Source organism: Toxorhynchites rutilus, chromosome 3 (genome assembly GCF_029784135.1).
Source record: "Toxorhynchites rutilus septentrionalis strain SRP chromosome 3, ASM2978413v1, whole genome shotgun sequence".
Lineage (NCBI taxonomy): Eukaryota > Metazoa > Arthropoda > Insecta > Diptera > Culicidae > Toxorhynchites > Toxorhynchites rutilus.
In genome coordinates this window covers 125,363,357-125,391,133 of record NC_073746.1, presented here as the reverse complement: position 1 = coordinate 125,391,133, position 27,777 = coordinate 125,363,357, and the positions used below count along the sequence as shown (strand labels likewise).

General features: G+C 36.1%; 1 protein-coding gene across 5 annotated transcripts in view; it reads right to left on the bottom strand.

Moving 5' to 3' along the window:
• Positions 1 to 27,777, bottom strand: part of LOC129773218 (dual specificity calcium/calmodulin-dependent 3',5'-cyclic nucleotide phosphodiesterase 1A-like) — a 544,686-nt gene that overhangs the window by 374,449 nt on the left and 142,460 nt on the right. The window contains exon 1 of one of the 5 annotated variants that reach the window (XM_055776806.1): positions 5,666 to 6,421. The exons of 3 other annotated variants lie outside the window; for them this stretch is intronic. The gene's annotated coding sequence lies outside the window, so the exon portion shown is untranslated. Of the gene's footprint in view, positions 1 to 5,665; positions 6,422 to 27,777 lie in introns of those variants that run through there. One more of the 5 variants, XM_055776807.1, reaches the window with a different exon arrangement.

Below are 27,777 nucleotides of genomic sequence, written 5' to 3'. Positions count from 1 at the left end.
TCTCTCCGTAACATTGATCTATGAGCAAGGACGAACACAATAAAATTAAGACAGCGCAAATCGGACCTTCCGTTTTCGAGTGTGGCGCTTAGTAACACATTTGTCGATTCATTTTTATTTATAAAGACTGTTCAATCCTCCCCCTTCCTTTAACCCTCCTGTACTCGCATGCAAAATCGTAACTCGTATACTCACCAACTGTGCATGGCTGTGTAATATTGGTATTGTATAATTTTAGGCGTTATTGGTATTAATTTAAAAAAAATACATAATGAATAAAAAACTCCAGAAAATATTTTTTCTTTTGCTTCATTAAGTTTTAATAGTCATTTAATTGAGCCAAATCAATGACTCTCGGTCTGTCAGACCGTATGTGCGAGTATACCGAGATGAAAAATAGAAGGTGAGAAGATTCACGGGTTTTGCTTGTGTTAAACTTTGATTGTATTAGTAGCCAGGAAGATAAGAAGTTCACATATCAGGCATAACAGTCAGTTACTCAAATGATACAGAATTGAATGTGTCAACGAATAACGTTGAAAGAGGATATACAGAAAATAATTACATATTTCCAAAAAATATTTTATTATTTATTTCTTCTTATATCAGAATTAGTATTCTAATTTTTACTATGTTTGGATTTTAGAGCTTGGTAGTTTATCTCTTGTTAGCAATTGTAATTCCTTTTTCCACGATTAGGGTGCTGAACACTTCATTCGTCTAAAACTAGGACAGAAGCAGAAAACTTTTCGTCTCAATTTAGGTCATATGGAGTCTATTCAATTTATTTTTCAAGTACATTTTACGCGGAAAAAAAACTTGCTACTCATGCGCTGTAAAATGTTTTCCGGTAAAGAAAAAAACGATTTTGTAACTCTGACTTTGTTCATTTACGTTTTTGGTCGATGTAACGAGAAGTAAAATAAGATTGAAATAAAGTTTAGAACACCTCAACAATACTGAAATTTCAGTTTCTTCTAAAATTTCAGTTGGGCCCCTATGATTTTGAACGCTAGCATTGATTTAAGAAAAAATACTAATTTGTTCATTTCATCTGCTTATTTTTACTTTTAATAACAACACTTTTCCTATGTAGTGGACTATTATAAGAAAAGTAACATACATAAACAAAATCTGTGACGTCACAGATTTAAAAATCTTCCCACCTTTCATTTTCCATCTCGCGAGTATACACTCTATCCAACTTCTATAAGACCATGTGATGATATTGATGCTTTGTGTAATTGTAAACAAACAATCCTTAAATTTATATTCTAGTGTATTGGTATTGGTGACTACCACACATTGCATGATTTTCATATGTGTGTGTGCAAGCGCTGAGCGTAAACGAATGTTTTTGTATTTTTCAAGTGTCAAGTTTCTACAAGACCAGTTACATTTTCCGTTGTTTCAGTTGTTTTGATCAATAAATCTAGAAAATGCCGAAGGTTTCCCTCACGGAGAGAGAAGAAAAGCAAATCGATGCATTTCACCAAGAAAATGTTAGTATCAGAGAAATTTCTCCTCGGATTTGACGATTCCATCAAGAAGTGCTCAATTATTTGACGAATCCTCAATCCTCAAGGATACGCTTATCTCTGACCGGGATAAGCGGGAAATAGATGAACAGTTTCGAATATCTCAAAATCGCTCCTGCAAATAGAGCAATATTTTAATTTAAATGTTACTCGGGTCACGAATTGTCGTCAGGTTTTGGTAAAAAGTCCTCACATAAAGAGGAGTAAAGCTTCTCTTCTTACACCATCTCACATCGGAAGACGTCTGAGTGGGACATGGTATGTTGTGACAACGAATGTTTGCAAAAGGATACATTTTGATTTATACCAAAACGAGAAATTCTTCAATGTATAGGTTATCTTCACTGACGAAAAAAAGCTCAATTAGGATGGTCCTGATGGTTTCAACGGGTACTGGCGTGATTTACTGAAGAAGGAGCAGTATTTTTCAACCAGAATTTTTTGTGGGGGCTCGTGCATGGTTTGGGCGGAATTCTGTGCAGACGGAGAGCTCAAGATAGCTTTCACATCATTCAAGGATTACATACAGGTTCTTAAATCCTCTCTCCTATCGTTTTTGCCTGGATATCGTCACAAAAAAATCACATTCCAGCAAAATAAGGCTACTATTCATATTAGCAAGGAAACTGAGCAATAAATTAAGGACTTAATTAACTTAATTTTTTGGATTGGCCAATCCAAAAGGAGAATTGGAGAATCTACACTGAGGGAAAACAGTACACCACGATTGAAGAGCTCAAGGTCGCAATTTCGGAGACATGGAAAAAATATCGAGGAAATCGTTCAGCAGCATTTGGTAAGGTGAATGATTTTGGTTTGTCCAGTCGAAAATATGATCATGGTTTGTCCACTTTTTTGAATGCTCTAATTCAGCACATCTTTGTCAAATCAGGTATTCGAATGTTTCAAAACATATACATAAAATTGTCTGTTTTCATGATTTATAGTAGTTTCATAGTATATTTTTACGGAATCACATGTTTTAATGGATTATAAAATACACCTTCAATTGGTGTCAATGCGCCCCTCATTCGAGCTAACTTTTAATCGATCACCAGATGATTATTTCGCACGTATTCAGACCTTTTCTGGATTATAACACTTACAAATATTGTAAACATCATGCTTGCACACCATTTGTATCAGATTTACATTGCTAAACCATTAAATTAACGCATTTTGATGAACTCAATTCTGATTATGAGTTGTCCAATTCAATAATGTTGTTTTGTCTACATGATTTCTATGGCAACCGCTTGGCACGCTGGATTTTGTTTATTGTATCCTTCGCGCTTAGCAGAAATACCGTTTTGTCTCATATTCCGAACAGTCTAAAATTCCGAACACTTCATTTTTAAATGTAAATTTACTGAACTTCAATATTTTCAATAATTGAATAATAAATACCCTTGCACTTTGTGGTGTAGACTTCATTTTAACACCGTTCACAGGTATCAATACTGTATATAGCTTAAAATACTAAGCATTTGCAAAAAAGTGACTGTGAAAACCAGTGATAAAATGTTTGCGTTAGCAAATTCGGAATTTGAATCATGTTTCGAAGCACAATATCCAAATTGTTTAGTGTGTTATATTTTTCCAAAGAAGAACAACTAATTCGCTTTGATTTAATATATCGATCATCTGAATCGGTCTAGTAGCTCAAAAGTAATGATTTTTTTTTAAAGTAGCATTTTGGGTGTTCGTAATATGAGACAAACGTAATCAAACATATTTTTACTTTTTCACCATGAATATGAATATGTTAATTAATTTTATGGTAGCTAAATGAAAGAAAATGCTCTATTGTATCCAAAAACCACATTTATTTCGCGAAAAAGTACTATTTTGAGTAATGAGACACTGTTTAACGGCTAAAAAAGCTTAAGTTTTTGGGATTTGAGACAAAACGGTACCTCAACAACACTCTGTGTTGAGTGTGTAGAGGTGAACACTTTTAAAATGCCCAAGAAAAGGCAATATTCTGAAGAATGTCTAAATTGGATCAATATGATGACAGTAAACTCAAGCAATGATAAATCCAACATCTACTTGAGAATTCGAATGAGTTCATTCAAAAATGGTGATTTCAAAAACCAGACAAACCATGATAATTTTTTGGAAAAAACATGATCTGAGATGGTCAAACCATAATCATAATTTCTATTTAAGGAAAATCGTTGGAAAACATAAAAATTTGAATAATTTCAACGCTTTACGGTAGTATTAGCAACTAGAGACTTGAGGCTTTTAAACAACCCCAAACTCGTATCGATTATATGTGATTTTCATGAAGAAAAATAGATTTGCATTCACTAGTTGCGTAAAAACACCCCAAATCGGACAAACCAAGATCATTTACCCTAAATAGTATTCCAAAACGAATTTTCCAGGTTATTAGCCAAAATGGCAAGGTTGCCAGAGTTGCCAATATTACTTATGAATTTTGAAATGGTCTTATAGAAACTGGACAGCTGAAATTATCATATTTAAGCACAATAAATAAACAAACAACTCTTCTGAACGAAATTGGCGTTAAATATACTTTATTCTAATCGTTAAACAATGTATTCATTTATCTTGTTTAAAATCTAACTGTTTGTGTCGCAACGAAATATAATCAGGATGGTCTTATAGAAGTTGGACAGAGTGTAGGAGGGTTAAACGTGACGTACTTTATTTTTGACCCCTAGCTTCATTCAACCACGAAGCATTTACCACATCACAATCAGAATGTTTGATCCAACCTTTGATTCTGGAGTCACAAATCTAACATGTAAAGTATGATAATTGCAATAACCGGAAAGAACATATGTTATTTTCTAGTTGTTATGAATGCACAAAACGCGCTAGATTTTTTCCCCAACAAGGAGAAAATTTCATAAATAATTTTAAGAAGACATTTCGAGAAAAAATATTTTTTTCAGACTACAAACACAATTCGAGTATTTACAGTAATAGGATTTCGGGGTGGGATATTAGAATAGTAATTGATCGACCGAGCCTTATGTACGCTGTTCCGCATTCAATCTAATGGATTTTTTATTTCTCATGATCAGCGTGAATTTGAAAGATTTTTTTCAGTTGTATACCTTACAGTAGAATAACACATCTATCAAGGATTTTATATATAAGCTAAAAGAAGTGAATAACAATAAACTAAACATTCGTATTTTGATGTTCTGCCTTGTTCGTGTTCTTTTCGTTCAAAAACTGCAAGGTTATGTTATACCTAAACATGATATCAAAATCAACTCCTGTTTTTTTATTCCAGCTAGAAGAAAATGACAGTAATAGTGAACTCACAATAGTCGTATATTCAAATACAATTCAAGCCAATTTAAGCCAAACACATAATTTTAAAAATCGTTAACTACAATAGATGATGTAAGACAAATTTTGAAAATCCGGTTTAATTCGCACAAAAACACCAGCAAATGTCATTGGTTTAGATGTAACACCAACTCTACCCCGTCGTCTAACAACCTTACGAAGAAGACGAAGAAGCAAAAGTCGAAGGTCCCCTAGTAGTCAGACCGCACAACAAGTGCCTGTCGTCACTGGTGGCGCTGTCGCTGCGTTCACCCTGAACCGGGGGCCTAAACGAAGCGTTTTTGTTGCCATGTTTATAGCATTGCATTTTTCTATACACACATTTGCAGACACCTGCCCCTCAGGGCATTCACCCAAAAGCCGACACGCACGCAATCGATTCGACAGATCGATCGCGACTTGATCATTCTTTTTTGTGATCACTCCATTTTCTCGCTCCATTGATTGAACCCACTCTCTTTCCAAAACAAGAAACCATAAAATCAAAACTGAGACACTCTAATAACATCAGCACACTGAGCACTAACAGCTTATGAGCTGCCGTTTTGGAGGGAGCCTGTGGGGGGCGGCACCGATCAAGGCGCTCACCTCCATCAATATTTACGCGAATTCTATTTCATACGCGCGAATACACCGGATTTCTTCCGAGAGCTATTGACGCCCGAACGAACGACCGCACAGTACTTTCCGTCAGGTGGAGGATGAGGAGGTCGAACACTTAGGTATATACTTCTCATATTTTGATTATGCCATCGAACAACAACATTGCACTTTGCGAAACCAGACACACTTACGCCAGAATGATCAATGAATCGACACTCGGCGTTCGCGGTGAGTTGTAGTGGCTTTCGCGCGCCGTCTAGAGCCAATCTACAGGGAGCGCGTTGGGTCACGGAACGTCGGGGATCCTCTCACCATCACTTTAAATTAATGGGGGCTAATTTTCCGAAATTGCTTTTTCATTGACTTTAGTGGAGATTTTTGTTTTTTTTTGCTCCTCTCCGATCGGTGAGAGGCCTTCCAGCTAAATCACTCACCACTGTTAAGATGTTTTACGCTTCTATTCACTCGACACTTGTTTCCCCCTTTCTTGTTGTTTACAAACACTTTTGCTGTCTTTCATTCAGCATTTTTAGAGGAATGTGACGCACCGTGCGTTGTGTTTTACTACTCCCTCTTCTGCCCCCTTTTTTATGGGTTTCACGCGGGTTCACTTAATTACATTCACCCTCATCGATAGAAGGTGGGAGAAAACACCGCGGCACGCGTAATGATAGATGATGGTGATAACACGGCCTAGCTTATCTTGTTTTTTGTGGTACTGATTGAGAACTTTATCATAATGGTATCTATGAAGTGCAACTTTCACTGAATGGTATCACACGTCACGAATAACCTATTCGGGGAACTAGCACAGGATTTTTCTTTCTGTACTTATGGTCCGTACGGAGGGAAATTCGACCCTCGTCGCCTTCGTCGTCGTCGTCGAATTTTTCTTGGAGAACTCAAGAAGCGCGCGCGATCTCAATGCTCTCTATGAGCAAACTGGCAACAAAGGTGCTGTCTGTGAACCGACGACCGACTTGAAACTGAGACTGAATTTCGCGATTGAAATGAATTATCGAATTCGGCCGGTCGGAGGCAGCTCGGGCTCCGTTTCGGGCTTGGGTGGCTCAGGTTGCCTTCTCAAAGTAGCAGCAGCAGCTGGGTTTGCTGCTTCTAGTGAACCACTTCTGACGGGAGAGAAGCAGCGAGTTTTGTTGTGGCTGTCGACGGTTTACTTTTTCGCAATAGCCCTCTGTCAGCCGGTTTCGCCGTGTCTCGCGGAACGGTTAATATCTCTGGTCTCTGCTCCGTCAGATTTCTCGGATAATGATGCTTTGCGAAGAAGGAAAAAAAATTCAGCTGACGTGTGAGCTGTGAGGTGCGGGAAAAGTTGTTTACTTTTTTTTTCGTTTTGCACCGAACGAGATAAACAGAGACAGCGTGACGGAGGGGAAATATGGAGCAATTTCCGCTCTCACTGCGCAGCCGATCCGGGTGCGTCTGAGGGGCTGGTTCATTCGACGGAACGTGCTTTTATTTGATCGTAGATAAAGAAATTGATTCTGAATTCAATCAGAATGATGAAAAACACATTTTTGTGTTCTAATTGAAATGGTGGGACGTTTGGGGCATGCGACATATTTGATTATTTGAATATCATTTACGATTAGATGCTTCTCCTGCGAACTCGTTCGATTTTATTATGTCTTTCCTCTCAAATTTCCGGAAGAAAATTCCTCCTTTTTTCGTCATCCATAGCCACAATAATTACAATAACAAGAACCAGATTGTTTGTTTACCAGCACTTTTTATCAATTGACGCATATATGTACAGGGAAACTTCGATATAACGTACCCTCGTTATAACGTACCCTCGATATAACGTCATTCGATATAACGTACATTTTACCTCGATATAACGTACACATTACCAAAGTCCAAAAAAATTTTTTTTTGAATATTTATTTTCTGAAAGAAAAATACATTGTCTGTATTTTGATACTAAAGCTTGTGTTGTAACTTTAACCAATACCGAAATACAACTGTTTTGTGATTCCGGATTCTAAATGAATCAAACTTCAATCAACAAAACGGAGGGAAACATCATGAGAAAAGCTGACTTTGTCTTCTTATTGATTTTATTCATCAACCTTACTCAAACAGCAACACAATAAAGTAGTATGAGCTACGTTTCAGAGTTCTTTATCATGCTTCGATATAACGTACAATTTTGAAAGTAAAATGTACGTTATATCGAAGTTACCCTGTACGTAAAATAAAAGAGGAATGAAAAAAGTTTGCTGTGATTCAGCTCAAACCTCGTTTATTTACACGATTTCCAAAAAGGTAGCTTAGGACTCAGTAATAGGGTGGTTTCAAATTTCGATTGTTTTACCACTACTGGTTTTGAACAATTGATAACTTTTGAACTGATCAAGTAACTTATAATTATTTGAGTACAGTAACGTCTCGATTATATCACGCTCGAAAACAATTTTCGCGTGATATAATGGAAACGTGATTTACTCGAAACAGATTTTTTTTTTGTAGCAAAAAATCTGTTTTGTTTCTCCAATTTGTATAATTTAAGGGGGTAATTTAATGACACGAATTTCGGACGTTTTTCCGAGCTCCGTAAAAGTAAAACAAAGACTATTTTTGCAATCCATTGTATCATTATTTGTTCATCTAGCTTTTGACAATAAAACAAAAACTGAACGGAGAAAAAATATTCATGGCTAGAAAAGTTACAAGCTGATGGAGAAGTCAAAAAAAAAATTGTGCCATGGCGTACATGATTCCAGTCCTTCTGGGTATCTGAAACAAAAAAATCGAACAGATTCTGAATCAGTAAAGATGCCGCTATCGCATGAACCCCGGACAAGTCAAAAAAAATACTCTTTGACAAAATGGCGGCCGTTTGAAATACAAAATGCGGTTTAAAACGTTTTTTCTTATTTTTCCAGATTTTTAAAAAAAAGCTAAATTAATAAAAACAATTTTTTAGAGGTTCTTGTGATAGAGAGATGCATACAGATTGAATTCATATTAATTCGACATGAATCGGTTCAGTAGAACTTGAGATATCGTGTACACCAGTTTGAAAAAAAATTTGTTTTGAGAAAAAACGCGTTTGAAGTGCATTGTTATGGCCGTACCAGGTTAGATACCGCATCACTAAAATGGCTTTAACTCGGTAAATAATGAGATTTTCGATAAGTCCTTTCTTGGGTACATTCTTGAGCTTGAGCTTGGGTAGACTGTACAATTCGTAGTTGCTCTCCATGATTGACCTGAACCAACCAAATTGCACAAAGAACACACAGAATGACTCTTGGGACTAGCAAATCATTCTCGTTGTGCAATTTTCGGTGGTTTGAGCTTTAAATTGTCAATAACGACGCCGGCCACGCCCTTACAGTCTCCAGGGGAAGGGAAGGAATGTTAGTATGATATTCGCCGCCCGAAGGCCAGAAGGGTCGCCTCTATAGCGTGGTTCCCTAGCGTTTATCATGGAAGTGATAGTTGTTAGTGGGAATGGTTAAGAACAATCAGGATTCACTGCGGTAAGTGATGTGATTATGTAAACGCGAGCTATTGGCTACTCGACGAAACAAAAACGTCATGTGTCTTGTGACGCGCTGCAGAGATTATCTTTAGGTAACTTGAGAAAGAAAGCCTAAACAATTTATTGGACCAGCTATTGTTATTTAATTATATAACGCCTCTTTTTTGTCGAAATTTCATCGCAGACAAATAGCTTTGGGAAACCTGAGAAGGTAACCGAGTGCGCTTCATAGAAATTAATAGATATCTAATCGGGACGGCGAAGATAAACTTTAGGAAACCTAAGAAAGTAACCTAGAGAACTTATCTAAAATTAATCAATAATATATTAGGTTGGGGAAAAAGTAATTCATTATTTTTGGGTGAGTTCAAAACTATTTTTGATATGCTTCGGATTGTTCGATTTGGGTCAAATATACACCGTTTTGTTCGAATAATTGTTGCCATTCTAAAGGTAGCTTCATAATGTCTCTATCAGAGGGGTCTTGGTCCTTATTAGAGAAAAACCATTGCAATAGATATTTACAACCATCTCTCGATCCCATTGTTTTGGTCAATTCTGAACGTTTCTGGTGAATCGCTAGCTTCAAACGGTTCATGATCGATATTAAAGGGTGTGTCACATCAAATTGCATCACGAAAAAAACGCTGTAGAAATTTAATTTTTAGGAATTATATCTTCAGCTTTCGCTTATAATCAGATAAGAGTGTATATATTACGTTGGCCATGCTTCACTGTCAATTTTTCGTAAATTTGGAAAAATGTCGTCGAACGAAAAAGACCATCGTGAATTAATCCTGTGCACTCATTTCGAGAATCCGGAGTTGTCACATCGGGACATCGGTAAGATGCTGGGAATCGTCTAATCCACGGTCAGCAGAGTACTAAAACGATACTTCGAGAACCTAACCATCGACCGGAAGGTGAAAATGGCAAAAATGGATGCTCCGTCAGTGAAAAAGATCACAAGCGCGTAGTTAAGCATTTTAGACGTGATCCGAGAAGTTCGGTCCGGGATGTCGCCAATAAGCTGAATTTGTCAAGTACATTCGTCCAGCGGACCAAGCAGCGGGAGGGCCTGCGTACATACAAGGTTCCGAAGGTTCCTAACCGCGACGAAAGGCAAAACATGGTGGGGAAGACGCGAGCCCGGAAGTTGTACACCGAAATGCTGACGAAGCCGCATTGCCTGGTAATGGACGACGAAACCTACGTCAAAGCGGACTTTCGTCAGCTCCCGAGCCTGTTGTTCTTCTCCGCAGAGGACAAATTCAGCGTTCCGGAGGAGATTCGCAAGTAGAAACTATCCAAGTTTGCCAAAAAGTACGATGTGGCAAGCGATCTGCTCTTGCGGAAAGCGGAGCGCCCCCTTCGTGATGACCGGCACGGTAAACGGGCAGGTTTACCTTAAGGAGTGCCTACAGAAGCGCTTACTACCACTATTGAAGCAGCACGAGGGCCCGGCCATCTTCTGGCCGGATCTCGCTTCGTGCCACTATTCAAAGGACGTGTTGGAGTGGTACGAAGCCAACGGGGTCACCTTCGTGCCAAAGGAAATGAACCCGCCCAACGCGCCGGAGCTTCGCCCAATAGAGAAATATTGGGCGATTATGAAGCAGGCCCTCCGGAAGAACCCAAAAGTTGTCAAATCGATGCGAACTTCGAGAGAAAATAGATTTCTGTTCAAAAAAAACTACAACCTGACGTTGTACAGAACCTTATGGACGGGGTAAAGAGGAAGGTGCGAGCATACGGGCTTGGGCTCGAAATATGAATAAAAAGAAAATGCCAAAAGTTGTTTAATAGTTTTTATTTTACTGTCTAAAATTTTCAAAAGGATCGGTCTACTGGGCGAATTTCTACAGCGTTTTTTCCGTGATGCAATTTGATGTGACACACCCTTTACGCGGGATATTAATATCACTAAAGCCAGCTGACGAGAAAATAATGGATAACTCTTTCCCCAACACAATGTAATAATAATTTATAATCCGTTAATCATCGAGCGTATTCTTTATCGATGTTTTTAAAAAGATAAAAGAATTATAGAAAGTCGACAGAATCGATGACCGCGAATAAAATCTTCAAATAGAAAGTAATTATTGTCGAGGTTACAAATGCATGGGAAGAAAATAAAATCCTATGTTCCTGGAAGTCAGCTATTCTGCAGTGTGTGAATTCTTTGCTCGGTATGCTATCACTGCAGCATTTTTTCTTTCTTCGCTCCCTCAAACATTAATTTTCCTGCTGCACTAAAACGATAAGATCTTTGTCTCCAGGAAACACTGTGCATATCGATGAGAGAGCAAATAAATCTTCGCTGATTCACTGCTTGCAATAATCTCCGTACCTACGGAACCGTGTGCGGAATACAGAACAAAAACACCAAAGTTTATTAGGAACCTTGGTATATTTTTTCACACTTGGAAACAACAGTATATTATGCGAGATAAAACATGAATTCCACAAGTATCGTGTAGCATAATTCAGCAGGGTAAACCGAACCCGACAAATGTTGCTCACCGTCAAGAGTCAATCACTCAAACAAAATATTTTACACTCTCCTTTCTTGGGTACATTCTTGAATGCCTAAACTACAAAAATATGAAGGGAAAAAATTGATTTTTTTTTAAATTTCTAGACTAGAATACTGCCTTAAATATTTTTTTTGTGTGACATGCTAAATTTATAGGAAAACATTCATTCCATTATTTATCACATGAGCAGTGTTGCCACACGTACACATTTATCTGGAATGGTACAAATTTTTTCGTTAATTTTGGTACAGATTCTGTACGGTACAGAGTAAGGATTTTCGTCAAAAAGTACAGCTTTTTTCCACGGGTGAAATTTCTTACAATTGAACATTAGGGTACATGACAACTTTTACGTCGCTGGGTGCTGCTGATCATAAAAGCATTTACAATGCAATGATCGATAAGAAGAAGAAATTCTCAAAACTATAGACAGTGAAAGGCAGATCATTCCAAAGGATATATATCGTAAATCGTTTAGATGGTTTGAAAGTTACATTTTTTTAATTAGTAAAAAAATAGGAATTTGGAAAACTGATAAACTATTTAGGAGAAACACTATATTTAGTGCACTGTTGAAAAATCTTACTGAAAATTTGAATTTTATTTTAAAAACTTTTGTATCTCGATACACCTCCCCTTCGATATTTTTTTATATATTTTTATTGGAAAAGAAATTTAATTTAGCAAATAATGACATATAGTGGTACCGTGTCGGACTCTTCAAAATTGAGATATGGATTTTTGAAAATTAAAGAAATTTCAATACTTTGTGAAATCGTATCCATTTGAGAGAAGTAACATGAACAATAGAATCTACATGCGATTCAACATGGAAAATTATATATAAATATTTTATCTCATATCTTGTGTCATCCATTGGTAACCGTCAAGCGAACTTTTTCTGAATATAACAACAACAAAATTAAGGCTCTAAATCGGCTCAACAACAACACGATGAACGCAATCTAAGTATTCGTGGGAAAGCTCGAAATTTTACATAATAGTAAGCAGTTCAGGCTCAGCAAGAGTATGTATAAGTATAATCAAAAAGATGAGTAAATTGAGGCTTACCGTAACGAATTTTTTCAACCAGTGAAAAGATCTATTTAACTCAGGAGTTATTTTATAGAAGTATAAACATTAAAAAATTCAAAAACTGTAGATTCAGAACATTTGGTTGCATGGAAAAACTGTCTAGAAATCTGTAGGGAGCTAATGATGCTTCATAAACAAAAATACTGTGAGAGTTTTTTGAGTTTTGATTGTCTTTGGAAGTAGGGCAAAACCGAGAAGGTTATTTCTCATCTTTCTTGCACCAATAATGTTTTACTTTAAAACCTTTCCAAGGGCTAACCGAACGCCATAGTTAACATTTCGCATACAGTGCTATATTTTATACCAATTTTGAAGCCAAAATTTTCTACAAATGTGCTCTAATTGACACTGTGAGTGTTTCTAATTGACGCGCTCCTAGATGTATAGCCACGGGAATGTAGTCGCGAACCATTGAACATTCCAATTAATTATTCAATAGTCCGGTGTCGAAAGCAGGATTTGCCAGTACTATTCAGAAATGTCGTCAAACAATGCCGAAATTAAAATGACATGGTAATGTGCAATGGTTCACGACTGCATTTTCCTAATCTCACTCTCCGAAAACGTGTCAATCAGCATCCAGTTTTCTAAATTACCAACACTCCGTCGCGTATTTACTCAATCGCTTTGGACTGAGACACGCACATGATATAATTTCTGACAAATTCAGAAAATTCATCAGAAACATATAATTAATTTCGTACAAAAGATGTTGTTCCACAAATTCATTGGGTGATCAGAATGATGTTTGTTTATTCCATGTTATTTCCTGTTTCAGGAGATCAGACTTCTAATCCATGGAGCGTGGGGAAATTGGCATTGCAAATACATGTAAGGCGGGGGTATTTTTGATCCGACTGAAATGTGTTTCCCTAACACAGACTCTAAATCCAAGGAGCGCGGGGAAATTGGCATTGCAAATGCATGTAAGTCGGGGGTGTTTTTGTTCTGACTGAAATGTGTTTCCCCTAACACAGACTTCAAATCCATGGAGCGTGGGGAAATTGGCATTGCAAATTCTCGCAAGTTGGAAGCATTTTTGTTTCGACTGAAATGTGTTTGCCTAACACAGACTTCGAAACCAAGGTGTCTGGGAAAATAAATGCAAACTGCGAGTTCTTTTGTACTCGCTTGCCTTTGTGCAGGCTAGAATAGGTTTCCTGAACACGGTATAAGTTGAAGTTGTTGATTCATGCAAGTCGAGGGTACTTCTGCACCCGTATGTCTTTTTTTGCACTCCGAAAAGTGTTTTCCTAACACGGATTACAAGAACGGGTACGAAAACAACGCTTTGGCTCGGTTATTCAAGATTGCATTGAAGGATTTGCCTTCATATCTTCTACTCACTGAATTTCTGACACTGAGTACCTGAAGTTCATCAAATCAAACGAATTCGCGGTTCGAGAAGTACGTACATCTGAGAGATGCAAACTTCAGAGGGAAATGTAAAATAAAATAATCGTTTGATAATTCTTCCGTTCACATATTTTGTCCTAGGCATCGTACCAAACGAAAAAGGACTGTCATTAAATTTACTTGTAACGAAGAACATAATCTATCACAATGTATGACCTTACATGGCATTTATTCAATCTGTTCACTCACAAAGCAAATATATTGAATTCGGAAATTGTTTCATTATATCAAAAATTTAATCAATACAAACAAATGATTGCTAAGCTAAGCTAGTCCCACGTCAACTTTGCGGTTATATCGTAGATATAACCCACCCATTTTTATTATTGTATTTTATTTTGAAAACCGAAAAAACGAAAGTCTTGAAAACATCGCATCCACTTTATATGCTAATATGCTAATGAGCATATTTGACTTCTAGATGAGCTCCCTTCGTTGTTGAGACTCATCGAATGCTTCAAATGCTAATGATAAGGCCGTTATCAGTGCATGCAAATATTCGAAAACCATCACACCGGCGGAAGAGTTTTCGGTCAAACCTTATGTAAAAATGTAGAAGTCACAAGAAGCCCTGATAATGATTCAGAGGCAAACGAATTGATTGTGGTACAATGTGAAAACAAAATTCGGTTCATCATGAAACAGTGAAGTGATTTTTGCATTAGATCATAGAATCAACGATAGCAACAGTCCAAGTCCAAGTTCAAAATTAACTTGCCATATAGAGCACGTGTTTTAGAAAAATGAGAATGATTCTCCAAGCTTGTCTTTGAAGAACATCGTTTTTATACTGGAAAACTGGTACAACGCGGACTCCATTATATACAGTCTTCGATTTCTTTTCACTGTATATAGGGTAAATGATCTTGGTTTGTCCAGTCGAAAATATGATCATGGTTTGCCCACTTTTTTGAATGCTCTAATTCAGCGCTCCTGTGTCAAATAAGGCCTTCGAATGTTTCGAAACATATAAATGAAATTGCCTTTTACATGATTTATAGTAGTTTGATAGTATATTTTTACGAAATCACATGTTTTAAAGGATTATAAAATACACCTTCAATTGGTGTCAATGCGCCCCTCATTCGAGCTAACTTTTAATCGATCACCAGATGATTATTTGGCACGTATTCAGACCTTTCCTGGATTACAATACTTATAAATATTGTAAACATCATGCTTGCTCACCATTTGTATCGGATTTACATAGCTAAACCATTAAATTAACGCATTTTTATGAACTCAATTCTGATCATGAGTTGTCCAATTCAATAATGTTGTTTTGTCCACATGATTTCTATGGCAACTGCTTGGCGCGCTGCAGTTTGTTTATGTTTGTTTATGGTGTGCTTCGCGCATAGCAGAAGTATGGTTTTTCTGTGTTGATTGTGTTGAGGTGAACACTTCTAAAATGCCCAAGAAAAGGTAACATTCTGAAGAAAGCCTAAATTATGAATGAATCAATATGATGACAGTAAACTCAAGCAATGATAAATGCAACATCTAATTGTGAATTCGAATGTTTTCATTCAAAAATGGAGATTTCTAAAACCGGACAAACCATGATCATTTTTTTGGGAGAACCAAGTGTGTACATGCGGCACACTGGACTTCTACTTACGGCCCCACTGAATAAAAAATTCGAGAAAAAAAATCAATTAAGCTTAACGGTCGTATCTTCAAATGCATGGTCATCATGAGAAGCATTCAAGCTCATCCTGCGAGCCGATAAAGACTATTATTTAAAATTTTAACTTTTTTTAAATGCAATAACACAATTAGCCTATTTTCCTAGCACCTTAACTATAATGATCGCTTTTACTGTGAAACTTTCGCTTCAGTGAGAAACGACGTTCGCACTAAGCACCATCTGGAATGATGGGAAAAACATAACAAACTTTATGCTCCGATAAACTACTCCCTGTATTGGTTGATAAATGATAAGTTCAAACTAAAAACAACACCCATACTTCATCACCCACTTTACAAAGAAAAGAAAGAAAAAAAAAACACCCAACACTGCACACCCAACTTGCAACACACCCTCGCCAAAGTTATTTTTGTTCACTGTGATGGCGAATGAAAACAATCAAATAAACAAAACGAACTTTCCCGACGCGCTCTTCACAGATGAATCCCACTTGCGAAACATAGATGAACTCCCGCGCGCCAGCATATCAGCAATTCATTCCAAGTGATAACAGCAGCATGGTGGGAAGAAACCATTTGTTGCTTCTCAGCATAAAATCTCCTGCGCTATGTTGGGAGAGCGATCTGATTGAAGAGAGAGTCAGAGTGTTATAGTATTTTCCATCACATTCGCTCTTGCGTACTCTCATGAACACTAGCAGTGTCTCTCCCTCTCTGGTCCATAATGGAACGTGTATTTGGTATCATTTAGTAGCAAATGGGAATTTCGGATAAACACAAACCACGGCTGCGTTTTGGTTTATCAAGTATGCGAGCGTCGAACGGTACTGCGTCCACGTTGGGATTTTCTTCGTACGCTAAAGTTCTCATCCCACTCGGCAAGGAAATTACGTCGTTTGCAGTCAGGGTTAAGGGCACATGGTTATATAGGTGAGCAGAGAGGAGGAAACGGCGAGATCGAGTACATTAGGATCCAAAATCAATATCACAGCATCCAGCATTATATACTTCGGTTCTTGTTGGTGGAAAACATTACCCCGTTAGCGAGCCTTCCCGTACTGTTAATAGGTGTTTTGTTTTACTTGGAAGTATCGAAAATGTTGGTTGTTCTTATTCTTGTTCGCTCTATGCAAACAGAGCATGTTTAGTACGGTAACAGTGAAGATTACATTTCCGGCATGTTAACTTTTTGACTGCAAGTAAATTGGCATAAAGCTGCACTGAACCAAAGTTTGGTTTGATTCTGTACACAAGTTCGTCGTTGAACTTAGTTTATTATATGACCTGACGTTTCATTCACAGGTTAGAAAATAATTGGAACAACTTACCGTTTCCACAAAGTTTGTCTGGCTTGCAAAAATGTTTCGTTAAAACCGAAATCGACCACATATACCTAGTATCGCACAACATACTCGAACAGACGGAAGAGAATACCTGGAAATATCGTACTAGGTAAAACTGAGACAGAACGCCAATTATAAAGATATCGGAACTTTGTTCAAGTGTCCAGAACAGCAATTTAATTCCGTTTTATATGTTTTCTGTTAGAATTAGCGCTCTTCTTCTTCTTCAATGGCACTAACGTTCCTAGAGGAACTTCGCCGTCTCAACGTAGTATTACTTGCGTCATTTTTATTAGTACTTAGTTGAGATTTCTATGCCAAATAACACGCCTTGAATGCATTCTGAGTGGCAAGTTCTAGAATACGCGTGATCACAGTGCAAGTCGGAGGAAATTTCTTTGACGAAAAATTCCCCCGACCAGAACGGGAATCGAACCCGAACACCCGGCATGTTAGTTATGACGCTAACCACTCGGCCAAGGGAGCACAGAATTAGCGCTCACGAAGAGCAAATAGCTCCACATCCATGGTATTCATGAACTTAAAAATGACTGTGGTTTTCATAAATAACTAGCTGACCCGGCAAACTTCGTCTCGCCCATAATTCGTTTTTTGTTATCAATACCTTCAAACATTCAGCAAGAAAACGCTAAACGAACGTTCATGGGTCCAATCGCAGAACTGTTCATTGATTGATCTTCTAATCGACCCTTTAACATTATCTTTTATTATAAAATTCTTAGTAGTTCTACCAAAACTCATCATTATAATACAGTGATAGACATTCGTTTAGTAGCACTTGAAAAAAAAAAAACTTGAAACACTTACAAAACAACTAGGAATGTTCTTTTTATCGGGATACTTATTTGCTGTAGTGGTAGTATATTTAAGTCAATTTTATTGAAAGGACGTGCGTCACAATCACACACACACACAAGGCGGCATCGGTGGATATAAACGTCGTTTTTTCCCGAGATATGTTTAGCCGCAGGGCATAAAAATCGAGTTTTAGCATAATCACCAAGCCTTTATCTGTGTTTTTTGAAAAAAATACTTGGGAATGTTCAATTTACAAGATAAACATCAGATGTGCAACGTAAGAAGTTGGTCAGATTATTGATTAACGTAGAATTTAAAGGAATGGCGAAAGGTATTCTATTGACGGAAGAGAGGCGGAAAATAATAAAGATATTCAGTGAAGAAAAATTTTCAAATCGCTCGATCGTAACAAAAATTGGTCTATCTGAGAAAGTGGTACGGAATTTCTTCAAATAGTGCCAGAAATATGGGATATAACGACCAACAAATGGGAACACCAAAGCTACTTTGCGTCTTAAAGGTCGCATAAGACACGAAGCAACCAGGAAACGATGTCCTGCTCATACATTAAGGCAGAATCGGTTGTTCCAGTAACGAAGAGGTATATTGCGCGCATCTTGAATGAGTTACCAAACATCATGTGGAAGAAACTTCAAGGGAAGCCGAAACTGACCGCCACCCATAAGCAGAACCATCTCATTTTCGCCCGGCAATACATGGAATGGAAACTAGAATGGAGAAATGTTGTATTTTCCGGCGAAAAAAGTTCAATTTGGATGGACCGGACTGTTACGGTTGCTATTGGTACAATTTAAGTCAACGGCATGTCGTGAGATCGAAGCGAAACTTTGGGGGCGAAAGATTGACAGTGTGGGGAGCCGTTTCCTATCACAGCAAGCTTCTCATTTGTTTCATTTTACCCGAATGAACTCCGAAAAGTATCTTCAATTACTGGAGGACGTTTTGATTGGCCATATTGAGAATAACGTTACCGAGGATGTCGTTTTTTCAGCAGGATTATGCATAGATCCACGTTTCCAAGCAATCGGAGGCATGGTTTGCCGAGAAGGACATTCCGCTTCTTGAATGACCTGCTGGCAGTCGATTGCAATCCCATAGAGAATCTATGGAGAATCTTGGCCGAGATGGTCTATGCAAACGGATGACAATTTGACAACATTTCCAGTCTCAAGGCAGTAGTTTAGGAATGTTGGGCTATAATCAATATGGCAACACTTTAAAAGCTGTCTGACTCGATGCCAAATCGAGTTTCAAAGTGATCCGAAATGAAGGTGGACATACTAAATATTAGCTACCGATTGGACTCGAAATTTGCCGCACAAATTTTCTTTTATTGAAATTTTAGGATGCGGCTAATCGAATGTCCACCCTGATTCCACATGTTTGATTTACTTAGAAAACAACAAGTGAATTTATATATATCTCAGCTGCATCCCAATAGCAAGTATCCCGTGTCGGGCACACGTACAGAGCATCGAAGACTGCGACATACCAATTATGAGAACACTTGTAATACTAACCTCGAATCAACCACGAGTAATCGGTTACATATTACTAACATAGTCTAAGCAAACATTGTCAAAATATTGAACTCCCGGCCCCGTTAGGCTGACGCCATATGAGCCTTAATAAAATATATATTTTGGATAAAAAAAAAAGTGAATTTATACTTTTTTTAGAATGAATTCGATGAAAATAAACAATAATCGTCTTTTATGAGCACAACTGTACAAAGAATTGACTTATTACTATTACTATTATTACTATATATTACTATTTTTAAAAATATTGAGCTTAACGAATGTCTACCACTGTATGAGATTTTTTTTCGACAATTCTTGCGCAAGATTTTTCAACTTCTTGCAAATAACATGTTTCTCCGCTACATGGAATAAATGTTTGATACCGAAAATATGACAGAATAATAATGAAGGCTATCTGGCGTAGTGATAACATCCATACCTCTCACGCAAAGGTCACGAGTAGTGTTGCCAAACGTACAGATTTATCTGGAATGGTACAGATTTTTCGTTATTTTTGGTACAGATTCTTTACGGTACAGAGTACAGATTTTCGTCAAAACGTACAGATTGGTAAAGATTTTTTCCGCTTGTGAAATTTCTTACATTTGAACAAAGCAACACTAAGGTACAGGACGACTTTTACGCCGTAGTATCGCTTGGTGCTGCTGATCATAACAACATTTACAATGCAACGATTGATCAGTTTCGTAAGGACTGAATTCGTTACAAGGATCGTCTAAACTCGCGTCGGACGGTGTGTCTTGCCCCAGAAATCTGAAAAATCTTGAACAATTCACGATGCTACGTGAATAGCTGAAAGATTTTTATTTGATAATTCTCTCTAATATCTGTGAGGAATCTAACGTTTTTTAATGTCCAATGCTACTAAATTTGAAGATCATTTGAAAAGCGGCAAGAATGTTTAGGTCGGAATAGCAGCAGAAGAAACTATCAGAACAGGGGACAGCGAAAGGCAGATCATTTTTAAGGATCGTAATTTTTCCGCGGGGATGATTAAACAAATGAGAAAAAAAAAATTGATTTTGATGATTCGACGCTAAAGTCTGCGGCAATGTTAAATCCCAGATGTTTTTCCAATTTGACAAACATTAACGTTGTGTTAGAAGCGTTTCCTACAAATGGAAATATACAAGATCTGAAGGATTGATTCGCTACCCTAAAGATAAAATTACTCCGAAAGGAAATCACATTTTCAGAAAACGAGCGTATACAGGATTGGTGGACAAGAATTGGATGTCTTCAAAGAATTGACGTTTCTCTCGCATTTTCGGCGTTTCGATTTCTTGTTTGTAACGTTGTCACTATGCCTCACACCTCGGCAGCTGTCGAGCGATATATATTCTCTAAATATAATATAAAATATAAAATATAAAAGCTTCGAAATCGACTCAGGAAGAATACGATGAACGCAATTTTGAGTTCAAACGATTGATTGAACATCGTGGTATTTGTATTTGTAGTAAATAAATGAGTATTTTTAATAATATTTTTTTTCTCTACAACAAATATTTTCGATGGTACATATTTTTGGTACAGATTTTTGGAAAAAAAGGAACAGATAAGAAAGATTTTTAATCCCTCTGGTACAGATTAAAATGTAGCAGCACTACATCATAGTCCAGAAGATGCGTTTAAGTGGAAATCAGCATTTAGAGCTCGACAGTTATTTTACAGACAAAAACTGTCTGCGACAAAGTTGTTACATATAACAGAGCGCTCATTTCCATGTTATCAAAAATAGGGTGACCAAAATTGTCGATGAAATAAAAAATATAACTTTCTTATCTTTATAGATAGTTGTAAACATAGTTCGACAATGTTGTAGTCTCAGTTATTTGAGACTTCTTTGTAGAACAAAGTTTTTATTTTCTATCTCTTGAAATAATGAATATAGCACCTTTATTTTATGTTGCGTTAGGGTCACCATTTGTGGCCAAGGTTATCACGACATCGAGCACATTGTTTGGTCGTGCGAGGTGTATCTGGTCGCCAGATCGAATTTAGAAAACTCCCTTCGGGCCCGAGAAAGACAGCCCAATGTGCCGGTGAGAGATGTGTTGGCTCGGTTAGACCTTGATTACATGTCCCATATATATGTTTTCCTTAAAGCTATAGATCTTCGTGTGTGATTGTCCCTACATCCTTATACCCTCCTTTCCTTCCTTTGCGGGGATATTCGTCCCCTTGCTATAAATAGTAGAATAAGTTGAAATGTAAATACACTATAGATATACGAATAGATTTATGAAATGAGTGTTCATCAACATTGTTACAATTTCCTTATATCCCATCCTTCTCCTAAAAATGTGTCACCCTCCTAAACTCGAGTACACCGCGAGTAATCGGTTTTCCACCTTACTAACCATAGATGTAAGAAAATTGTTTATATATATATATATAGTTTTAAAATTATATTTAAGAATTCGGCTCCTTTAAACCTAAGTAACTGAGCCTGTAAAAGTAAACGAATTAATAAAAAAAAGGTCATCATGAAAAAAAAGGTCTTTTTGCTCTTACTTTTAATATTTCAAATGCTACATCTAAACTGTCTTCGAAAGACTTTTAGAGCTTACTTATACAAACATTTTGCGATGCAGAACTTGTCAATATCTCAACTTCACTCAAAGTTATTGATATTTCTTCCCAAAAAATACACTCTTTTCAATTGCTTGCCATTCTTTCTGGGGCAAACATAAAACATGTTTGTTGAAGGAATTTGAAAGAACAAATTTCACTCTATATAATATGTGATTTTCAAAAATATCTAAAAAGACGTACGAAGACAATTTTGATGTAGAAATTAAAATATAAAAGTTAAAGTAAAAAACCGAGTTTTTCATGGTTACCCTAATGCAAATTAGTTACAAAACAACTTTTTGGAAGATATTCATTCTTTAGACAAAAACTGTCTTCGACAAAGTTGTTACATATGATAGAGCGCTCATTTTTGTGTTATCAATAATAGGGTTGTCGAGGAAATAAAATATCTAACTTTGTTATCATTATAGATAGAGATAAACATAGTTCGACAATGTTGTATCCCCAATTATTTCAAACAACTTTGTAGAACGAAGTTTTAATATAATCGATTTAGCGCATATTTCCTAAGTTGCATTAGGGTGACCATGAAAAACCGGATTTTTTTGCTCTAACTTTTATATTTTAAATTCTACATCAAAAGAGCTTATCAAGAGCTTATCAAGACAAACATTTTGCGATGCAGAACTTGTCAATATCTTAATCCTATTCAAAGTTATTGATGGGTTTTCACCCAAAAACTCATGTTTACAATTTTTATTTACTCAAACACGAAAAATAACATAGTTTTAAAAATCACGCATCATGTAGAGTGAACTATGTTCTTTCAAGTGCCGACAATAAACTTTGTTTATGTTTGCCCCAGAAAGAATGACAACCAATTGCAGAGAGCGTATTTTTTAGGAAGAAATATTAATAACTTTGAGTGAAGTTGAGATATTGACAAGTTCTGCATCGCAAAATGTTTTTATTTGTAAGCTCTAAAAGTCTTTCGAAGACAGTTTGTATGTATAATTTTAACACTAAAACTACCGAAAGTTGTTATATACCTATTTGCACCAAATCGGTCATTTTGACCGGTGTGATGTTTAGTTATCAAAATATAAAAATTTGAAAATCGTTTTACAGAGAACAAAATATATTCCATCCTAATATTGCAAGTACATGATAACTACATCTATTTACATGAAATGTAGTATTTTAATTTGTATTTTCATTTAGATATACACTCGACAAAAAGTTAGAGAAACATAGTGCAAAGTTTTATGATGTAACGTATGATGTAACTTCTTGAAAAATCAATGTATGGGATGGGATGGGATGCACATCATTTTGAAGCTTAAACTTTTTTTGTTTTGGAATATGTTATGAGTCCTAAATAAAACATTTTGGCAGTAGTACCATATATTTGAGTCCTTATATGGTACACCATAGGATCTATGGTGAAAAATACACCTTCTCGTTTTTTTCACGCCATTCTCAACAGCTTTGAGAAAAAAATATGGACAAAAATACTGAAAGTACATCTTACTAAGGTGTATCGATAAATATCTTCAAACAATTTTTTCATCAAAAAAATTTAATATATTTTGAAAATTATTTTTTTATGAAAAAAAAATTAAACTTTGAGACCCGCTTTTGTTCTAATTTTTATTTAAATGCGTTCGTATGTGTCTTTCTCTACATATGGTGTTATTTTTTCCTGAATGTTTAAGAGCATTGCGAGACACAAACAAATTTCCTCATCGTCTGCATTATTGTTTTTATTTTCTTGAAATCGATTATTTTATTGTATTCGTGGTTTTCAATTGCATGATTAAATTAAAAGAAAAAATAATAATAATTAGGATTTTTTAAGTGTTCTTCTCATTAATCCGAATGATCTTTCCACAAGGACTATAATTTTTCTCAAAAAGATCTATCGTACTGCTGACTCCTGTGAATTTGTTAACCATCTAGATCCAATGTAAAAATAATCTCATAAATTTTAAGATACGAGAAAAAAAATCTTTGTACAGCGCAATGCTCTAAATATACCAACAAAATTTAGACATATAAAAAACAAAGAAAAATTTTTTAAAGGGGTTCTAAATCCAAAACAATTTAAAAATGTCCAAAGGCCAAGAACAATTTTTTTTTCGCTTAATCCTCTTAAAACTTACGCAACATTTGAAAAAAAAAAACACATACGAACGCATTTAAATAAAAATTAGAGCAAAAGTGGGTCTCAAAGTAATTTTTTTTCAAAATTTCGAAATGCCTGAAAATTGATATATATATATATATATATATATATATATATATATATATATATATATATATATATATATATATATATATATATATATATATATATATATATATGTATATAAATATTGTACTGCCAAAAACACTCTGAAAATTCTGAAAAAAGCACCTATACCTAAAATATACGTAGGAAGAAATTTGAATAAAAACTAGAGTAGTACTGAATCTCAGAATAAAAAAAAATAAAATTTAATTTAAAATCAAATGAAAAATTGATTTGATTTTTTTTTTAATATTTGGTTTGAAAATATTTGTTTGAAAATATTTATCGATACACCTTAGTAAGATGTACTTTCAGTATTTTTTTCATATTTTTGTCTCAAAGTTATTGAGAAAAAAGTGAAAAAAACGAAAAGTATCATTCATCCTAGATCCTATGGTGTACCATATAAGGACTCAAATATATGGTACTACTGCCATAATGTTTTATTTAGTACCCTATACAATATTTTGCATACAGCTGGTGATTTGGTTTGGGGGCACTTTTTACTCCCTTACCTGGCCAGACCCTTTGGAAATATAAAAAAAAATATATTTTTGTATCGCGCAACACTGAAAAAAATCAGACATATCTAGAAAAGCCGTAGGAAAACATTTAAATATAAATTAGAGTAGTACTGAATCTCTAAATCCCAAAAAAAATCAAAAGGTCAATATTTTTTTTTAGTATTTCAATTTTTGATTATAATTTTTCTTGATACACCGTAGTAAGATGCACCTTCAGTATTTTTTTTTTCAAATTTATCTCGAAGCTTTTGAGGCTGGCGTGAAATAAACGAAAAAGTACGTTTTTCACTATAGATCCTATGTTAAACCACATAGGGGTTCAAATAGACCACCAAGATTTCTTATTTATTATCCTACACAATATTTGCCATGCAGTTGGTGATTTGGTTTGGTGACAGTTTTTACTTCCTTACCCGGCCAGGCTCTTTCCTCTGACTGGTACTGTGGTCACGCGTATTCTAGAGCTTGCCACTCAAAATGCATTCAAGGCGTGTTATTTGGCATAGGAATCTCTACTAAGTACTAATAAAAATGACGCAAGTAATACTCCGTTGAGACGGCGAAGTTCCTGTCAGTTCCAGTGTCCAACGTGTGAAGATTTTGTGATTTCTCGTTCGTCCTATTTAATCAGTACAACTAAAAATGGGAGCAAAATGTGTTGGCAAGCGGAAACCCCGAAGAAGGAATGGTTTGATTTGAGTCGTGTTTTTTTTTGTTGTATTCGTTTCTGCCCGTTGACCAATTTTATATTATGGTTAAAATTTTTGAAAAGCTTTGAGAGAAAGTTCGAATAAAATCAATTTCCATGTGTTTTACAGTGACATCGTTGTTAGCCCACTTGGATTTCACGCTTACGGAATTAAGCTTCGTGTTACGTTGATGTGAAGCGAAAATGGCAATAGATTCTCAGGAGGAACAATGCGCTTTGAGAATAAAAAATTATGAATAGAAATTTACGTTTGTGTATTAAACATCTGTTTCATATGACGGAGAAACATATTATTTGCAAGTAAATCAACAATCTTGAGCTCAAATTATATCTGAAATTACATTTAAATTATAATGACGAGTTTTGGTAGAAAGATTAGGAATACTATAATGTAAGAAAATTGTAAAGGGTCAATTAGAAGATTAACCAATGGCGAGTTCCACGATTGAACCAACGAACGTTCGCTCAGTAAGAAAACGTGAATGTTCGAAAGAAATCATATCAACAAATTAATGTTGGGCGGGACGAAGTTCGCCGGGTTAGCTAGTATTATAATAAATACGTTTCATGTTTAGATAAGTTTGGAGGGGTGACACCCTAGTGACCCGTTCCCGGTGTCACCCGGTCACGCTACGCCACTGCGTGTTTCGAAAAAAGACGAAGTTCCAGAGTGTCGATTTTTGACAAAAACAATTTTCGCGATGACGGTAGATCTCGACGTTTCATGCAGTTTCAAGACATTTAGCATAATTTTTTTTTCGAAAACACCTTTCACAATCGCCCCCACACTCCTATGGTGATTTTTCGATTTTTAAAAAACTCAAATTTGGACCGCTCTGCGCCAATCTCCCTTAAGTTTGGTTGAGTTGATATTTTGCATAAGGTGTTTTCGGTGGTGGTGAACATTTTTTATGTGGTAACTTTGTTGAATTCGAGATGACCATTGTCATTGGCACTCTTATGTACATACTTACCACTAAAGCACCAATTTTTTATAAAATAATAAATCGGTGCTCGTCGCCAACTGGTCGGTGTTAAGTCAAACTGGATCACGTGACATTTTTATGATTTCGAGAAAAACGAACTTGAAGATTGGTGCTATAAGGGGTTTCCGTTGATCATTCATAACAGTTTCGATACGCTATTCCTGCTGTACGTGTGATTTTCGAAATCTGATAAATGTGGTATGCTCAACCGATTGCCATCGGTAGCTCGAAATTTTCAATTTTGCGACCTGGTTCCCTCTGACTTGACATCGACCATCTAAAAAGTTTGGTTTTGTTGTTTATCATAAAGTTTCACCTATAAACGCGCTTGAATGGGTATACATAACTGAGTGTCGTGCAATACACTAAAATAATTTATTATAATTGGACAGTTATTATTGTTTCAGTTAGTTGATTGTTTCAATAATCTAGAGAGTGTCCGTCTTCCCCTGCCTTCCTCTATGCAGGGGACGCTTTCTTTTATTGTTGCTTTACTCACACAATTAACGAGTTCTGGGATTCACAGAAAAAATGCAATGAAACATTATAGTTATGTGTGAGTTTTTCGAGTTTTTTTTATGTCGCTCCATACTGATATCAAAATGAATTTTTGAATTTTATCTTGAAATTAAATATGTTTTTTAAAATTTCTAGATCATTAGACCTATATAAATGAATATGAAGGTATTCGGTGGTTACAAGATAAAAATGCAAACATTGCAACTCACTTGATTGCCGATAAACTGCGAATGGTTACTCACCTGAAAAAGATACAAAAACACATTATTTTTATGACTGTTTTATTACTTTCGAGTTCAATGAATTGATATATACATGTTTATGTTGTCTCTTCGGGCAATTAATTGCGAACTAAGAACCGAATCCCGACTAGGAAAAAATAAAGGTAATAGATTTACTGACCCACTAGCGAATTTCCGCCGCCAACGAACTTTTGGACTTCTCTCAACCTAGATATGATGGGAGGAAAAACATTTCCGAAATTTTTACGCACCGCTGAACGCCGTCTCCGGTTCGGCTCTAGGAGTTGGGAAATGAATGTGCGGTAGGCGAGAGAGAGAGAGAGAGAGAGAGAGAGAGAGAGAATGTAAAAATTTGGAACATCTCTGGTTGCACTCGAAGCTAGTAGGAAATTAAGGGAAAAGATGGATTTCTGGGCTAAATGCCAAAGCCAAAGGATTCAGTATTGTAAAAGCTTTTTGGGTCACTCCATTGTTTTTTTTTTTTGGGAGGGGGGATATATTGGCGTCTGTTTTGAGAAATGACACACAAAACTTTTTGGGCACAAATGGTACTCGTTCT